Source organism: Electrophorus electricus, chromosome 18 (assembly GCF_041902795.1).
Source record: "Electrophorus electricus isolate QZ-2024a chromosome 18, ASM4190279v1, whole genome shotgun sequence".
Classification (NCBI taxonomy): Eukaryota; Metazoa; Chordata; class Actinopteri; order Gymnotiformes; family Gymnotidae; genus Electrophorus; species Electrophorus electricus.
This window is the reverse complement of record NC_137514.1, coordinates 3,633,143-3,647,720: the sequence shown is the minus strand read 5'-3', so window position 1 is coordinate 3,647,720 and position 14,578 is coordinate 3,633,143. Positions and strand designations below refer to the sequence as shown.

The window sequence follows — 14,578 nt, the reverse complement described above, 5'->3', positions numbered from 1 at the left end:
CTTTTTCCATTTTATATTGATTTCTATTGGCCATTGCAGCGCCATTGTCTTGGAGTGACAGCAATTCTCACCAAATGTTTCCAGGGCAAGCGGTGTGATTGGCAGTTGTTTTATCAAATAGAGGACGCTTAGACGAAAACGTAGACCCCTCGCTTGCCTTATTTAGTCATCCGTTTAATGTTTAAAGGTCTGCGCACTGTGTACTGTCAGTGCTTCAGTGTTGTTAGCAGATAGCATAGCGCATGGGTTTGAGGCTGTTTGGCGAAACTCGTACAACCGTAAGAATGATTTGATCGCCAATAGTTTTGGACATCATGGAAACGAAGATGCTTATTTTAGCTGAAGTTTATGTGGAGTTGCTTGCGTGCTGCTAGCATGAAGTAGCTTCGATGTTTTCATAGCAAATCACTGGATGTTACCATTCACTGCTTGAAAAAATCGTAATCCTGCTACAAATTGTAAGTATAAATGAGAAAGTATACTATTGCTTTACAGTATTACAGCATTTACAGTATTAGCAATGATGCCAACAATGATGCTATGTAGCTCATATTGTTGTGGAACTTACTAAAGTAACTTACTGTGATGTTTTAGCAAAAAAGAAACATGCAGACTTGATGTATAGTGATTGATGACTTTGAGTGCATTTAGAGAGGTTTTGGGACACTAAGGAGAAGTCTAGGACACCTACTGTAAAACATTATGTAGCCATTTAGTCATTTCATGTATGTGCTCAAAACTTCAGTTTATTACGCAAGACCCTGGTGAATCAGGAAATGTAGAGTTTGAGTGAAACTGGATCTCCAGCATCAATAGACACATTATACACCCAAAAAAATCAATGGCGTTTTATGTTTTTTTAACATGTTCTTCAGTATTAGATGAGCTCAAATGTAACTAAATGATGGACAAATAAGCTTAGATGTGAATGGATGTCTTTTCCCAATTGTCTACTTTACTTTGAATCCTGAATGATCATTGTGCTATGTGTACAATTTAAGATGCATAGTGTTAAAATGAAGAAGTACAAATCATTCAAAAATGAGCTTTAAAATGCGTGTGCCCACAGGCATCTCCAGTGTTTCACACTGACTATTCTCTATTCTAATAAAAAATCTAGCAAGCCACAAGGACTACTTAATCCTTTTTCCCTTTTGAAATCTTTTTGCTTTATGTAACATGTTCCCCTCAGTTAACTCCTGTTTTGTCTATTAGTTACCTTTCACTCATGCCTCACTATTTTGCTCAAAAGTTCACAAAGGGTTTGGAAAATAATGTTGGATCATACAAGCACTATGTGTTGAATTCTAGTAGAACTCTTCATTTCTAATATAAATTCTAAATCTCAAAACTTAAAGGTGATGAAACACATTGATAGTAAATGGCAAACCACACTCAGTGTAATATAATTATTACAGATTATTTTCCATGAAATGTTATAGCACTGTAATGGAATAGTCGACTTGACCCAGGCCTCTTAGCACCAGTGGTCATATCACTGTAGAGCAATCTAACTAGACAAGGAACTTGAAAGTGAAGGGGGAGTAGACTCTATAGTCTACCAAACCACTCACCAAAATCTTCTTCATCATCACCCAAGAGCTAACAACCAAAGTCTGTACACCAGACAGAAGGCTCAACACCACTGTTCAGAATGTGACACGAAATATCCAAGACTACATCCAAACACAGGACCCCAAGGAAGGGCTGATGAGGGCATGTCCCAGTCAGAAGGAGGACATAGTTACCGTGAAAATAGTGGAGGTGTCATGGCAGGATTACCTACATGGAATTCAACACTGACAGGTAGCAGAAGTGGCTGACAAGACAATCTGACCAATGTCTGGAAAAGGTAGGACTGAAAGACAGTACTGTGTCACTGATCATGGTAGTAAAAATACAAGAACTAAGCATTATGTTAATTGTAACAGGGGTGCCTTACACCACACAAGATGCAGACTGTACAAAGGAGTCTCTGAGAGTAACACTAACACAAGATGCCTGCAGGGAAAGCAAATATTAAGAGACCTGACCAAGTGGCAGAGACCATGTATAGAAACATATGTAAGAAATATAATCTGAACAACTTCAAATCTGTGTGTGTTATCAAAAAGGTTGTCCCAGTGGTGACTGGGGCACTTGTGGCAGAGACACAAATGCTGGGAGGTGTGGCTCCAACTGGAATAAAACCATCAATCTCATTTCAGAAGCGCTCAAGGCTAGAATCAGTGAAAATATTCTATCAGAGGCCGCTCTCTCTCTCTCTCTCTCTCTCTCTCTCTCTCTCTCTCTCTCTCTCTCTCTCTCTCTCTCTCTCTCTGTCTCTCTTTCGCTTTCTCTATCTATCTATCTATCTATCTATCTATCTATCTATCTATCTATCTATCTATCTATCTATCTATCTATCTATCTATCTATCTATCTATCTATCTATCTATCTATATATGTGTGTGTGTGTGTGTGTGTGTGTGTAAATATATAGTAGCTGGAGTAAGAGTGGCTGGTGTTTCAAAGCATAGTCTGTGGCTAACACAGGGTGTTCATCATTGGTTGAGTGTTCTGTACAGAGGGAGCAGTGATGTTCCACACCAATTTCTTGTTAGTCCTTTGTAAGTCTTTCTTTGTCATCACATTATTTTCTTGTTCCTGGTTTCTTTATCTTTATCTAACAGAGAAAAATAAACTCAGAAGAAACAGCTTTGAGGTTTTAAACTTGGGAACTGTCTGTGGTGTATTTAATGATGTTATTTTTAGTGTATTAATTTTAGTGCATTCTGTTTTACTGCACTGTTCTCTCCTTTTTCCACAAATGCGTGCACACACACACACACACACACACACACACACACATGACATGTCATGAAACAGTACAGTGTTATTCCTGTAGTTCAAGCCACTGAGAGCCTCAATCTTCACATGCAGCAAGTGCCATGGCTGCACATTCATGGAGAAAACCTTTCTGTTTATTGATCACTGCACTGTGTGTGTGTGTGTGTGTGTGTGTGTGTGTGTGTGTGTGTGTGTGTGTGTGTGTGTGTGTGTGTGTGTGTGCGTGCGTGCCATCATGAGGACTATGTCAGATTGCTGAAATCAGGAGAAATTAAACATGAGAATTTGGCTCCTAAAAAAATCTTCAATACGCCACAAATGTTCGCTGTTACTGTCCACACCAACACACCTCACGGACAATCGCAGAAAGTCTCGGAAAAGAAGAGTGTGGAAAGAGTTTTAGTAGACGGGATGATCTCCAGCGACACCATCGCATTCGTACAGAGAGAAGCCGTATCAGTGCTCAGAGTGTGGGAAGAGTATTGGTATAAGGTTGGCTGGACATGTCACTTGATCCAAAAACGACGTTGATAAGAGGTCTTCCCAATTAGCAAACGAACTCTGTATTACGTTTCCCAGAAGCAAACCGTACACATCGTGCCGACGTCGGCTAGACGTGCTATGAGAGCACTTTTGACGATTTGGATTCGCCTTGCACAATTTCTGAACACTGAGGAAAACAATAACACTTAGATGGGTTTATATAATATATTTGACGGAATTAACACTAAAAGCAAAATTAAATGTTACACAATACAATAGCCATAATACAACAGCAGAGACGACAATGGACCACTTGGAGATTTTAATTCGCATTTCATATTTTTCTTGGAGAAGGCGCTGCACTAGACGGGAGACTCATCCCGTGCATCGCTTCTCCAAGGTCCTTATATGAAGTATACTTGTTTTTTGTCCATTTTGTGAGTGTTTTCATGTGACCATGGAGAATAAAGAGCTCTTTAGCTCGACCTTGCCTCCCACTTCCTCTGTGACGTCGCTACCCTCACAGAAATACGCTTTTAAATAAAATAAAACTGAAACGTTTTCTGATGAGAAAGAGAAAGTATAGCATGAAAGTATAGATGAAGAACTATATCCAAATATCCAGTTTTTCGGGAGCTTGGAAGAACAAATCATAATCACGATTCAAACGTCCTGTGACAATATACATCAGCGGTTATGCAGCGTTTGTTTGTCACGAATGGCCACCCTCCTCACGTCCCTGATGTCACCGTTTCCCGGTCTTCCTGCGCTGCCTGGTTCCATGCCTTAGTTTCGTTTTCTCCGCCCCCGTCTGTTCCCCTATTCCACTCCTTGTTTTACTTTCCGCTGTTCCCATGTTCACCTCTATCTGTTTAGTGTCTGATTGTCTTGGATATTTAAGCCCTGTGGGTTTGTCTTCTACGCGTTGGTAATTGTGGTAAGGGACGTCTTTCTGTCAGGTTTGCCTTATTCTTGTTTTACTGTCGTCGTCATTGCTTTTTTTGTGTACTTCAGCTGTGTTAGATTACCCTTAGCAACCCTTATTCTCTGTTTGTTTTACCTTTCGTGTTTCCTCATGAAATAAACCGCCTCCTGCATTTTGCATTCTACCTTTTGCCTTGTTCCTGTTGGAAGCGTAACATGAGTTCAGTTATTGGAGCCGGTCCGAACCTCCTTGGGACTCCACGCAATTCAACATTCTTGTTAGAGGTAACATGCGTCTCGACTTGGTGGCCAACCAGAGTAGTCGGCTGCAGTCGAGAGCGGAGCAGAGAGCCGCCAAACCGTATTTTACTTGCAGTACCCAACGTCAGCAGGTAGCCGTAGAGCTGTAGATTTAATAGCGAAGACAGTTTGTGTAATTGATGAGAACGAGGTAGGGGTGTAGGACGGCCCCTATCTAAAATAGGTGAGTTCTCTCTGGCGTATGACCGGCCAACCGTGACAATCACATTGATCTTGTTCATAAATTTATTAATCACCACGCTCACACTGAATTACGTTTTTACTATAATGAAACTTGGTGAATAATAAAATGCTGCGTTTTTATCGCCTTCCAGAAATATAAAGCAGAGTCCATGAGGTCGCACTCGCTGTACCTGCCACTAAAGTTGGACTACAGAGAACAATCTGATCTCTTCTTTTCCACATGTGATGGCGCATTGGTTTCCTTTCCCATTGGAGCCAAGTTAACTATACCGAGTAAGCTAAACTACTCTCAACCCGCACACTTTCGTTCATTTGTCCCAAAGAAAGTGAATAAACACCGCTGTCACCAACTGAGCTTCACCAGGGTTCGCCTAATAAACTTGATATTTAATGAAAAAAGAAATGGACACAGTAGAAAGAAGTGAATACAATGAACTCAGCTTTTACTTCTCCAAATCTTTTTACAGCGCTTCTCCACCCCACAGGGACATTACTGAACATGAATCGTCAGTAACACAGTCTGTATAAAACTCGAAGCATCTCTGAAGCTACAAAAACAAAGACATGAGATCGGTAAGCAGGGAGATCGTGACCCCAGCGGGAATTCTGGCATTCTTAAACATTTTTTTTTCCAGTACTTGTTGCACATGCACATATCATTTATACCATTTGTCTTAATTAAAATTAAGAGCTGCCTTATGTTGCTTTAAAATTTTACCTGTGTAAGTGCTGATTGTTTGCTTTCGTTTATAACTGATGTACTTCTACCTTGTCTTCAATCTAATATACCAGTGAAGAAGCTACATTAATTATAATTTACGTGAAAGACACTATTCCTGCATTGTTACCAATTTCCAGAATACTTTGTAATTTGCTGTATAATTTGTATATGTTTCTTTTAGATGAACCATGTGAATCTTACAAATCAGGAAAGATTCTGTTGATCCTGATCATGTGCCTGTAATTACAAATCTCTTCCTCTAGATGGCAGTGTATTAAATGGTATGTGTGATGCAGAAAAGCTTAGCGCAGGAGTGAGGCTGCTGTCCAAGGTACTGATACTAACATGGTCTGTCTTGCCTCAAAATTGTGTCTTCCTGATGACATGTACACAGCCTTGGATTCTTATTCCAGCTCTCCTGAGTACAACACGCTACCAGTGAGGTACACACAATAAATCAAATTACCTTTACAGACAAAGGAAATAACTTGATCTTTACTGAAAATATACATTCAATATACCTCAAAGTTGTTTTTGTAATCCAGTTCATAATTGTAACATCATAATGGCTACAATCCTTTAAGCATGTTTTGATGCTTTTACAGGCTTTGAAGCATGATCTGATGTGTGTGGTGTAAAGCTTTGGAGTTAGTCCTATTTAAGTTACACTCCAACCCCGATTAGCGGGAAGTTTTGGAATTGGTAGCGAGAAGCCTGTGACGCATGTGGAGGAGACGCGAGTCAGACTCGACTCAACTCGGTTTTGCAGTAATATTGCCGGTTTATTCATTACGTGACAGGCTTGCTCTTGGAATCTTGTAGACAGTTCATACATGAACTGTAGAAACATCCAAAGCTGATAAACGTGTTACTAGAGAAGTAAAAAATAAGGACAAAAATAAGAATTTGGTCCAGTGATGTCCATGCACAGTACAATCCAAAAAACCTCCTCTGCGTGGCATACATACACATGCTGTAATGTAGCTGGCCCGAGTGCCACAGGGCGCAGGGCCGGATGTTTATTAACATTAAACACATATGACACAGATGGAACTCGCGCATAACACTTACAGTAAATGGTAATACAACCCAATATATATTGATAATTTTATTTAGAGATATATATATATATATATATATATATATATCAAATAAATGTCATCAAATCTATTTATAAGCTTTTATAAATGTTAAAGAATCACTTTTAAAAATAATGTATATATTTTTTTACAATCGGGCCTTACACCTGCATCTTTTTCATTTAGTATTTGTACATGCATGTCTGAAAAACATTTGTAACAACATTGTTTAAAAAATATTTCTCTACAACTAAAATAAAATTACACTGAGCTAAAACATGTGATAACAGGTAAATGAAATACTATTTTTGTATCCATGACTGACAAGATTGTTTTATATTTTAGTAACAATAATGTTCACCAGTCAGTTAAACAGAAGCAGAAATGTGGTGAACTCAGCTGTGTTGTGTGCTATTGTGTGTCTGCGCAGGGTTTTTTAATGATGTCACACAACTCCTCCTCTAACTCTTACTCTCATCACTCTGTTCATCACTCTCGGTAAGTCTGGACCCAATCACACCTTTTAAAAAGAAACTGCTCAATGATGCCTCAACATGATTACATTAATGCATCATCTTTTCATAACTGAATGCATTGTTCACATTCAATGAAGTCCATTTCCATTGGTTGCCAAATCCCCCCACATGCCCCTCTCCACCACTGCAGTGCTCACTGAGTGGTTCGTGGTTTTTCTCACATTTAGGTCAGTGTTCTTTTAGGAGTAGAGGGCTGCAAGGACAGAGAAGCAGTAAGTTAGTAAGTTACGTTAACCTGTGATCTCTTATATGGATCATATTTTACAGGGGCTTCTGGAAACAAATGGACTATGAAATACAGCAAAGAGACAATATGTGCTTTAAAAGGGTCCACTGTGTTTAAGAATGGCTCTTATACACACCCAGACCATCTTACAGTGACAGAAGCCTTTTGGTATATAGACCCAGTTAAGTATGTGGAACCAGTTTCTCTGCTTGATCTTCCTGAGTATTCAGGAAGGGTCTAGTAACACTTCTCCCTCTGATTGACTAATGTGTTGAAGGAGGATGAACACCATTACTGCTACAGAATCCAAACACGCACAGAGAAATGGGTGGGTATTCCTGGAATACAGCTGAAATTTACAGGTACGTTTAATCACCACATTATCCTGCTAACAACACAAGCTATCATGTCACTTTAATCTTCATGGTATCATAGTGATTTATAGTGACATATTCATGTAGCTCCATCAGAGGTTTTATTCCACTGCAACATCAGGGTTTTTCAGCTCCTGTCCTGGTCTAGAGCTGCACTGCTGGTGTTTTCTCTGCTTTGACACATCTGATGATCTCTTTGAATTGGACCTCCATGTAGACACCTCTCAAGCAGTAATAGAGGGACACACCACTGTTCTGATATGTACAACCACCTGCAGTCTGACAGTCTAACATTCATCTGGTACAAAAATGGACATCCTTTATCCTCCAGTACAAACCCACTCCACCTGCAGCCAGTCAGCAGTGAGGATGCAGGCAGTTATAGGTTTGGATGCAGGCAGTTATAGGTTTGCTGTAACAGGATATGAACATCTCCCCTCTCTTGCTCAAACTCTCACGGTCAGATGCAAGTCATTTATTTATTAAAAGCTAAATCAAATTACCTTTAGGACTATACCTAAAGTTTATGTTCATGGCAAGGGCAAAGAGATTATTATTCCTTTCCCAATACGATGCCAGTCTGATGTTACTGACCCAGAAGTGACCCACATCCTGAAATTATTGTAGTAATCTCGGATCAGATCCTTGATCTTACTGGGAACATGGTGGCGGTGAAGTGCTAGCTCAACCAGCTTGTGGTATGGACCCATAAACATTGGTCAGGTCCAACCACAACACAACTAGGCCACCTTTGCTCTCTTGAGCCTCTCTGATGAGCTGTGTAACTACCCCTGTGTGCTCCAAACATCCAGGAATCCCACCTTTGTGTACTGAGGTATCAATAAAGTTGTTCTTGAGGAGAAACTTGGTCAGTCTTCGTGAGACTAAAAAACGCCGTCCCTTCCACACTAAATAATGAAATTGAATGAAACGGGTTGATGTTTCTCGAGTTCTCCTCTTTTGGGATCCAACTCTTAGCACACCTCCACTGGTCAGTGACTCTCCCCCTTCGCCATATCTTCAAGATCCTCCATAAGTGCCGGAGAAGTTCAGGACAACACTTATAGACCAGGTAGGGTACACTGCTGGGGCCTGGAGTGGATGCTGAGTGACCTCTCTTAATCACTTCCTCCACCTCCTTCAGAATCGGCTCCCTCAGTTCGAACTCTGTTGTTGGGGGGCAGGGCTGATGAGAGCTTTGTTGGGCTCAAGCTCTTGCTCCCTCAACAGATCTCTCAGGGTGCTCAGGAGGAAACAATTTACTTCCTCTCTTGAATACTCTAGGTAGCCACTGTGTTTGCCTCCAAGCAGATTTTTTATCTTCTCAAAGGGATTGGCAATGAAGGTGGCTTGCTTCCTGGCTCTCTCTCTTCCCCACCTCCTATGCCAGTCTGCTCTGCATATGGTCATCAGTTTCTTCCTCAGAAAATTCTGCAGTTCTTCTAATGCCTGCTTCTTCTTATTAGATTTCTTGTACTGTTTCTTGAGGGTTCGAAGCTCCTGGCACAGTTGATGTAGTTTTCTGGCCCTGCGATTCATGCTATAGGTGGTGGGCTTGTTGTATGGTAGTCATTATTTGAAGTCGACTGTCTGCATCTCCTTTGGCCATAGCTTGAATGATGTTGGACACGTCCTTGTTAAACTGCAGCCACACACTCTGGTTACTGGCTGGGGGCCACTTTATCCGCTGCTGTGGAACTACTCTGCTTGGAATAGGAGACACAGGAGCATGGAGGGACTTGGCTCTGTGGGGTGACTCCTGGCCGGGCTCTTCCTGTGTCTCACCAGGTTCAGGACTTGTGCGTTGCACCTTGGTCTCCTGCACCAAACATTTCATTCTGGCCTGATGAATTCTGAGGCCATGTTGGTTCTTGCGCAGCTTTTCGCAAATGCATGTTACACTCGTGGCCAGTCCGTTTGCATGAGTTGTTAACCATTTATCAGTTCGATTAGAGATCTCATTCCCCCCCCCAATCTCAGGATCTCCTGGGGGTATCTCTCTTCAGGGCTTTCCGTAACTTGGTGGGGTCCTTTCTCACTAAAGATACAGGCTGGGTTGCTAACCCTTCTTGTCCCCTGTGCCATCTTTCCGTGCCGTCAACTGTCTTTCCAGTAGTCACCAACGTATTCTTGGTTGTCACCTAGCCTATTCCTAGGAGTCACTGGCTATGCCAGACTGTATTATGCTGAAGACAGTGGAGAATACACATGCCAATCCAGTAATGACCATAGACATGGGCCTCATTCAGTAACACTAAATGTTTTGTGTAAGTAACTGATGAAATAGTGGAGGACAGTTCAGTGACTCTGACCTGCAGCAGTGATGCCAACCCACCTGTGCAGAACTACACACCTGGTTTATAGAAGGAGGAACTTTATCTGTAGGATCTGGACAGAATTACAAAGTTCTACAGAATGGATTCTACTAGTGTGTAGCTCAGAATCCTCATGGAGCTGAGAATTAATCTACTGTGTCTGTCATAATAAAAGGTAATGAACAGATAAGTCAAATATGCTAATGATGCTGTTAATTTTTTATTATTATTATTATTATTATTATTTACCTAGCACCTATCTCCAACTCAAGGATACTTTACAGACAGATATCAGCTTTTGCAATGACTCGCAAACAGATGAGAAGCAGCAGCCAATGTGCACACAGCATATTCTCATCAGAATCTGCAGCCACCTGTGCGACTGCACGTTATGTAGGGTAGGTTAAGACCAAGACAGAGCAACAACCGTCACTGGACATACATGCACACATTCATACACATATACATATCTATATATACTTACACACTGGTCACATTCATACAGGACAATATAGAATATTTGCATATGATCAAGCCACTACCATATGAGCATCCCGATGTGTTCAGAATAGGCTCCCCCCAGTGGCCATACCCAGTGCTGCAGCCGTCCTGTGATGAGTCATGAGCTGTTAAGAGACGAGTTAGATGGTGGCTGATAAATTATGCATGACAGGTACAATCACTGGCAGTGACGGTACACATGAGTAAGAATCCATTAGTTTCTCCATTATTATAACTATATGTTTATAAACCATAACTATAACTATATAGTTATACCATTAGAACTGACAAACAGAATGACTGGCAGTTGCTATATTAGTATGAAGTTACTTAGGAAAAAATGTGCTAGAATGTAGTGTATTAGTGAGGAGGATTATTGATCTATTTAAATGCATGACTGCCAGTGTGTGTATGCGTGTCCATGTTTGTATGTGTGTCTATGTATGCATCATTGTGTGATTTGTATGTGTTTATGTATGCATCAGTATGTGGTTTGTATGTGTGTTCAAATTCTGCTGCAGCACACTTTCATTTGTACTCTCATTCTTCTTGCAGACACTGAGAAAACAATACAGAGACCATCGCCATAGTAATAAAGTCTACAGGAAACGTATGTCTACAGGAAACGTATGTATGTGTCTGTGTGCCTGTGTGTGTGTGTGAGAGAGAGAGAGAGAGAGATTGTTGGGTGAAATGGCTGAAGGTATGACAACCATATTTTATTGCCTGGATCTGGGTCAAAATGTAAAATTCCACATTTTTCAGTCAGGACTTTGAAATAACACAAATATCTAATTTTAATAACACAAATATCTCATTTTGAGGATTTGCCATATTGCTGTTTCGGTTGTAGAAATTTTAAAATGTATTTCCTTACCTCATACTGATGTAATTAAACATGGTTATTTGAAGATTTTTAGATTTGCATGAATAAATGTAAGATGCCCTGACCTTTTATGAAAGTAATCTGTTTTCTTTTTTTTTTTGTGCATGTATGTCTATGTAAGTTTTTTTAGGCTTATGACCTGGGATTATACTGAACTTCGATTTGGGTGTCATTGTCTCGCCACTCTCATATGTTCACTGTTGACTGAAGTTGTAGAGTTGTTTCTTATAGCCTGTGGTACCAGTATGAATGTTCTCATCATCTAGCTCAGTGTCAGCTTCTGGAGTCTGATTCTGGCTCACTGAGTTCTGGTTTCCAAATTGATCCCCCTTATAGTCAAACAAACTGTGGACTGATAACCGAGAACTTTTTAAAACACTAGGGTTAGAAACTTCATTTGGGGATCAGTATTTCTCAAAGCCAATTATTTCTAAACTAAATGAAGACATAATAACATTCTTCATATATCATGATATTTTTTATGACATGAATCTGTTAATCCCCTCATCACTCACCTGTCTTATTCCTGGATGACACCAAGACATCACCAAAGGCTCTAAAAGGGGGTGGGTACATATTGGATAAAAGAAAACAGGCCAATGAAAAAGATTCAGATATTCTGTTTTCATTCATTTTTTTGATTTTATACAGTGAATTTAACAAAATATATTGTCTAAAATCAGCTTTACAGTACACAGGTCTAGACCACACATGGGGTGTAAGAAAGTTACCTCAGGATTACCAAACTGAAGAGCTAAACTGTGTCTCTTGGGTCAAGGCTAGAGAGTAATGCTCACACAAACACATGAAGTATAGAAATGTGAAGACCACATTACATAATAAAATGTAATAAATGAATGTGTCATTAAGATCATACAGACTTAGGGTATAAGAAATCTATAAAAATGTGCCTGCAGCCTAGATGTCCAAGCAAATGTGTGTGATTTTACTGACAGTCTTACCCTTGTAATGTAAGGACAAAAACATAAGCATCCAAACCACAGACGTCATCAACAACACACAGTGAGACAGTGAGATGAAGCTGCCAAACTGTCAAAAGAAACATATGTCTTCTTTTACTCTTTTTCCTTAGTCACTGTTTTCAGTGTTTTTTCTGTTCCACAACAGAATGAAACTGAATGTGTTAATGAGTCTTGCAGTGCAACCTCCATGCACACAATACACTGGCCTGCTACCTCTTTCTTCACACAGCTTCCTGAACAAAACCATGGCAGGTTGTCCTCTGAGGCAGTTGAAAGAATGACTGACATATTCTACATGTTTTTTTTTGTTTGTTTGTTTTGTTTTGTTTTGTTTTTACTCTGTAACCATGGTGACAAAAACCACATCTGAGGCCTGTTGTTTTACATTACATTATGTGTCTGTTTGTAAGTGCATGTGTGGGAGGTTGTGCATATGAGTTCTGGGGTTCTGAATGTTCTTAAACTGGGAAAATAAAATAGTAGAACATTCTTACCAGAGTTTTGGTCATCGCATACCTGATATACTAATGTGAACAGAAACTAAGAGATGAAACGTCAGTCCAGAGAAATTTACTAGTTGAATGGTTATTTACAGAATACAGCATGTGTATGTTTGTGTGTGTGTACCTGTAGCATTGGTGGTGACAGATATTGAAATGTTTCTCACAAAACTGATTGTGGTTGGAGAAGGAGACTGAGAGGTTGAAGTAGCAAAGGTTTGTGGTGCTGTCCTAGAGAGAGAGAGAGAGAGAGAGAGAGAGAGAGAGAGAGGAGAAGTATGAAAAGACACTTCTGTAATTATTTATCAGGGTTTGTATCATCAGCCATTGTTAAAATGGTAGTTTCATCTTTATAAACTAAATGATCTCTATAATGTTAAAAGCTTACCATCTAAAACTTTAAGGATGACATCATTGTGTGTTAACAAAAATTATGTCCACCCCACACCAGTATTTACCAGAGTCTGCCCTCTCCAGTCGAGTGATAGTCACAGTGAAGTCTGTCCCTTCATCCATCAGGCTGTATCTCCCATTGGATGGCTTATCTGAGTCGACGACCTCCTATTACCTTGAGCCCACTTATGAATACACTTAAATGTGTTTGTCACTGCTTTGCTTCAAACACTGTAAGCTTCTGAAGGGGAGGAACAACTTACCTGAGAGAAAGAGACAGATACCAAGATGAATAATCTTCATCATTGTCTATAATATTTATTTGACAACTTTGTCCCCAGAGCTCTGACAGCCTCCTGCAGACCTGCTACAGCTCCTGACTGAAATGTGTGAAAGCAGAGCCATTGTGAGACATGATGAGACATGATGAGATGTGATGAGAAGCATCTTATTAGTTTTCAAACTCTCCACACATCATAAAAACCACACCCACACCCATCAACCCACCCATACATAGACACACACACACCCACACACACTCACCCTTAGGGGGTTTATAAGCACAGGTTTATTTCGCCATCTGCTGGACAAAAACTGGTTTGGCAGTTCGAAGACTTTATAGAACATAAATCTGAAAGTTGTTAACATTTTGTTGTCCTTGTTATTTCTTGCACTACATTACTTACATACGTGGTTTTTCTTTGTAAAATGTCAACATGTCTGTTTCTGCTGTCTGAGGTACTCACTAAGCACTTCTTCAGTTGGGACCAACATCCTGGTGTCCTGGATTTTGGTTGTTTCATCTTGCATAGTGGCTCTGACACTCACTAGTCCTCAGCCTCTTTCCCCTTAGTGTATAGTCTCAGAGTGATGGATTTGGACTGAAACCCTCTGTGCATTGTGAGGAGTTTCCTTGTTTTGATGTCAGTGGCTTTTATCTCCTCATTAGGCCAGCTAATTATGCCAGCGGGGTGTCTGATGACTGGTAGATCATTGGTGTTCATAGCTCAGATCTTGTTCCTCCTATTCAGCTGACTTCTCAGGACTGGCCTCACTCATACGTCCACACTTATCAGATCTGTATGACATTCCGATGTCGCTGTTGTATATCCTGAGATGTATTAGTGAGTCAATGTCTCTTTCACTTCTGGCATACAGCTTGATATCATCCATGTAGAGGATGTGGCTCTTGTTGATAATTTTGCTAAGGGGGCTGAGTCCTATGTAGAACAGCATGAGAGACAGGGCATCTCCTTAGTAGTCACTTGATGGTAACTCATGTTATTGGCATGTTATCAGTCGGTACTTGGATGGAATTGTTCCC

General features: G+C 40.3%; 1 long non-coding RNA gene across 11 annotated transcripts; it reads left to right on the top strand.

Annotated features, from left to right (window-relative positions):
• Positions 1-186: 186 nt before the first annotated feature.
• Positions 187-12,854, top strand: LOC113568911 (uncharacterized). 11 transcript variants are annotated; one of them, XR_014118087.1, is made up of 8 exons: positions 187-458; positions 4,872-5,013; positions 5,208-5,313; positions 5,643-5,904; positions 6,971-7,038; positions 7,344-7,483; positions 7,580-7,664; positions 11,048-12,854. It is a non-coding gene; the product is annotated as an uncharacterized LOC113568911 (long non-coding RNA). The 11 variants fall into 11 exon arrangements; XR_014118092.1 differs by lacking the exon at positions 187-458 and adding an exon at positions 3,895-4,521; XR_014118086.1 differs by lacking the exon at positions 187-458 and adding an exon at positions 4,533-4,720.
• Positions 12,855-14,578: the final 1,724 nt, after the last annotated feature.